At 45.4% G+C, this 4,346-nt stretch overlaps 1 protein-coding gene across 1 annotated transcript in view; it reads right to left on the bottom strand.

Moving 5' to 3' along the window:
• Positions 1 to 4,346, bottom strand: part of B3GNT6 (UDP-GlcNAc:betaGal beta-1,3-N-acetylglucosaminyltransferase 6 (core 3 synthase)) — an 11,075-nt gene that overhangs the window by 1,397 nt on the left and 5,332 nt on the right. The gene's annotated exons all lie outside the window — the stretch shown is intronic.

Below are 4,346 nucleotides of genomic sequence, written 5' to 3'. Positions count from 1 at the left end.
CCTCCCCTCCACCCCCGCCACCCCCTCCTCGAGGCGGGGAAGAGGGAACGCCGCCTGGTGAGCAGCAGGCGGCCCCTTCAAAGCTCTGGGCTCTACTCTCCTGGCTCCAGGCTCCGCGCAGAGCCCAGCCTTGAGGGGCGGAGTCCTCCTTCCCCTAAGGCAGCGAGGGGAGGGGCGCCCCTCAGGGCCCAGGGCAGACAAAGGGCACCTACCGTTCAGACCGCTGGGCGTTCCCGCCGCAGGACTGAACTATCTCTGGGCTGAGGCTGGGCCTGGAGCCCTCACTACCTCAGACCTGCGGTGCGATGCTGCAGCCACTGCTCTTTCCCAGTCCGCTTTCCTTTCCACTGGGGGTGGGGGCAGGGAGGGCTCTCGGGCTCGGACTCCTGCCTCCCCCCGAATCATTGTTTGCTCTTTTCTTCCAGGTATGAGGGATGGGGCAGGTGTGGCATTGGGTGGGGAAAACTGAAGTGGGGCCTTTCCTTTGAGTTCAACCTTCATCTCCTGCTCCCAAGTGCAACTGAGATGGGTAAGACTGAGGAGATTTTACACAAATGATGTTATAGCTGTGGCTGGGTGAGGCGACGGTGGTGCTGTTTGCCTCTTTAGGCAACTGCTTCAGCTCTGGGTTTGGTGGCTGTCCAGCATGGTGCCTGGGGCCGTAGTCAGGGCAGACTTGGTGACTTTGGGCAGGTCATTCATTTACCTGGGCCTCAGTCTCCACATCTGCCCAATAGGAATGATAGTAATCCCTGTTCCCTGGACGGGGTGAAGATACAAGGAATTCAGGGGCTTGGAGGTGCTTTGTAACATGCTATCTCTGTATGTTAATTAAGATGTTTAGGACTTACCTGGTGGATAAGAATCTGCCTGCTAATGCAGAGGACATGGGTTTGATCCCAGGTCTGGTAAGATTCCACACGGCAAATAGCAACTAGGCTTTTGTGCCCCAACTACTGAGCCCACATTCTGCAAGTACTGAAGCTTGGGCCTAGAGTCTGTGCTCCATAACAAAAGAAGCCATCACAACAAGAAACCCATGCAAAACAATGAAGAGTAGCTCTTGCTCTCTGCAACTAGAGAAAGCCCTCTCACGGCAAAGAAGACCTAGTGCAACCAAAAGTAAATAAATAAACACTCAGTCAGTTCTTTTCAGTCACTCAGTCGTATCTGACTCTTTGAGACCCCATGGACTGCAGCACGCCAGGCTTCCCGATCCATCACCAGTTCCTGGAGCTCGCTCAAACTCTTGTCCATCAAGTCAGTGATGCCATCCAACCATTTCATCCTCATTTGTCCTCTTTTCTTCCTGCCTTCAATCTTTCCCAGCATCAGGGTCTTTTCAGATGAGTCAGTTCTTCCAATCAGGTGGCCAAAGTATTGGAGTTTCAGCTTCAGCATCAGTCCTTCCAATGAATATTCAAGACTGATTTTCTTTAGGATTGACTGATTTGATCTTCTTGCTGTCCAAGGGACTCTCAAGAGTCTTCTCCAACACCACAGTTTGAAAGCATCAATTCTTCTACACTCAGCTTTCTTTATAGTCCAACTCTCACATCCTTACATGACTACTGCAAAAATCGTAGCTTGGACTAGATGGACCTTTGTTGGTAAAGTAATGTCTCTGCTTTTTAATATGCTGTCTAGGTTGGTCATAGCTTTTGTTCCCAGGAGCAAGCGTCTTTTAATTTCATGGCTGCAACCACCATCTGCAGTGATTTTGAAGCTCAAGAAAATAAAGTCTGTTATTGTTTCCATTGTTCCCGTATCTATTTGCCATGAAGTGATGGGACCAGATGCCATGATTTTTTGAATCTTGAGTTTTAAGCCAGCTTTTTCACTTTCCTCTTTCACCTTAATCAAGAGATTCTCTAATTCCTCTTCGCTTTCAGCCGTAAGTGTGGTGTTATCTGCATATCTGAGGTTATTGATATTTCTTGGGGCAATCTTGATTCCAGCTTGTGTTTCATCCAGCCGGGCATTTTGCATGATGTACTCTGCATATAAGTTAAATAAGCAGGGTGACAGTATACAGCCTTGACATATATATTTTAAAAATATCTTAACTGCATCACTTTTAGATTCAGTCCTAGGTATATTTTATTTCAACTATAAATGGTACTTTTACAAAATGACTTTTCCTGATTGCTTATTGGGGCTTCCCTTGTGGCTCAGCTGGTAAAGAAGCCGTCTGCAATGTGGGAGATCTGGGTTCAATCCCTGGGTTGGGAAGATCCCTTGGAGAAGGGAAAGGCTACGCACTCAGGTATTCTGGCCTGGAGATTCCATGGACAGTCCATGAGGTCGCAAAGAGCTGAACATGACTGAGTGACTTTCACTTTTACTTTTGTATTTTTATTTCTACTATAAATGGTACTTTTACAAAATGACTTCCCCTGATTGCTTGTTACTATATAGAAATTAAATTGATTTTGTACATTGATTTTGTACTGGAACAATTGCCACATTTTAAAATTAATCAATCAACTAGGATGTGTGTGTTTTGGTGGGTTTTCTAAAGTAGGCTGTTTCTCAATGAGGTGTACTGCCCCCTAGAGGGAGATTTGAAAATTTGTAAGGGATTTGTTGTGCCCAAGAATTTACACATAATAATACATATTATTTATTTTATTGACATTTTATATTACAATGAAAGAATTATATTCATTTTTTGAAAATAATATAAAAGAATTTAATTTCAGGATAGGGTGTACAGCATTAATTTTATGGGGAAATGGGATCTAATAGGGTTACAAACCTCTGAAATTTTGATAATTTTTTTTCAAGTCATTATCATTAAAAAAAAATTTTTTTTGCCCACTCCTCTGCAGTGAAAGGACAGAGGCCTAATCAGTGGACCGCCAGGGAATTACCTCATTATCATTTTAAGCCTTTACTTTACCTTGCTGTGCTCTCAAGCCTTGGACAGTTGAACAGTGGTGATGATGGGCACATGCAGTCTTTTCAGACTCAAAGGAAATGCTTCCATATTTCACTAAGATTTTCTTTAAATCACAAAAGGATGCTGAATTTTATCAAAAAATCCCCCCCACTCGCCCAACATCTGATTCATATTTATCTTGATGTGATGTACCACATTGACGGATATTTCTTTTTTATCCATATATTCTGATTCCTTTTCTAATGCTAGGCCCACCTCACATTTCTGGGATAAATCTGTCTAAGTACTATGTCATCCTTTTTACATATTGCCACATTGTGTACTAGCATTTCGTGTAGAATTTTGCATCTGTGTTTGTTAGTGAGGCAGGCGTATCATTTTCCTTACTCGTGGGGTTCTTGTCAGCTAGGCTAGCCTAGTGAAGGGAGGTGGGAGCGCGGACTCCTGGGGCCCAGAATTACCCGATCCAAGGACCAGCCGCCGCCACCGCGAGGAAATCGTGTGCAGGGCGCGCCCTCTGGCGGCTGCGGATCTCTAAAGAGCCCTATGAGGCAGGCAGGCTTTGTGGGGGACGGGGTGATGAGGGCCAGGTGAGGGGAGGGAAATAGCTGACATCAAGAGGAACCAGGGCTGATTGTGTGCCCTGGGCCTTCACTGGGCCTGGTGTGTGAGCAGCTCAGCTTCCGAGAGGGGGTGACCAGGACCCGAAGTGACAAAGTAGTCCTATAAATGAGGCGTTCTGATCCTTCTGAGCTGTGAGGTCCCGGACTCTTAATCTCTTTATCCATGAAGTGGGGATAATCCACCTGACTGTCAGGGAAATGGGAGGAAGTTGTCAAAGCACAGAATTCAGACTTTTCCAAAGATGCAGAGATGTCCTCTCCTGGCCTCAGGATTCTTGTTTTTTGTGTGTGTGTGTGTGTTAAAGAGCCTCTTGATAAAAGTGAAAAAGGAGAGTGAAAAAGTTGGCTTAAAGCTCAACATTCAGAAAACTAAGATCATGGCATCCGGTCCCATCCCTTCATGGCAAATAAATGGGGAAACAGTGGAAACAGTGTCAGACTTTATTTTTCTGGGCTCCAAAATCACTGCAGATGGTAGCTGCAGCCATGAAATTAAAAGACGCTTGCTCCTTGGAAGAAAAGTTATGACCAACCTAGACAGCATATTAAAAAGCAGAGACATTACTTTGTCAACAAGGGTCCATCTAATCAAGGCTATGGTTTTTCCAGTAGTCATGTATGGATGTGAGAGTTGGACTATAAAAAAAGCTAAGTGCTGAAGAATTGGTGCTTTTCAACCGTGGTGTTGGAGAAGACTCTTGACAGTCCCTTAGACTGCAAAGAGATCCAACCAGTCCATCCTAAAGGAGATCAGCCCTGGGTGTTCACTGGAAGGACTGATGTTGAAGCTGGAGCTCCGAATACTTTGGCCACCTGATGCG

This window comes from Bison bison, unplaced genomic scaffold (genome assembly GCF_000754665.1).
Source record: "Bison bison bison isolate TAMUID 2011002044 unplaced genomic scaffold, Bison_UMD1.0 scf7180017864531, whole genome shotgun sequence".
NCBI classification, from domain to species: Eukaryota; Metazoa; Chordata; class Mammalia; order Artiodactyla; family Bovidae; genus Bison; species Bison bison.
Note: the sequence above shows the minus strand (reverse complement) of the source record. Positions and strands in the feature narration are given on the sequence as shown.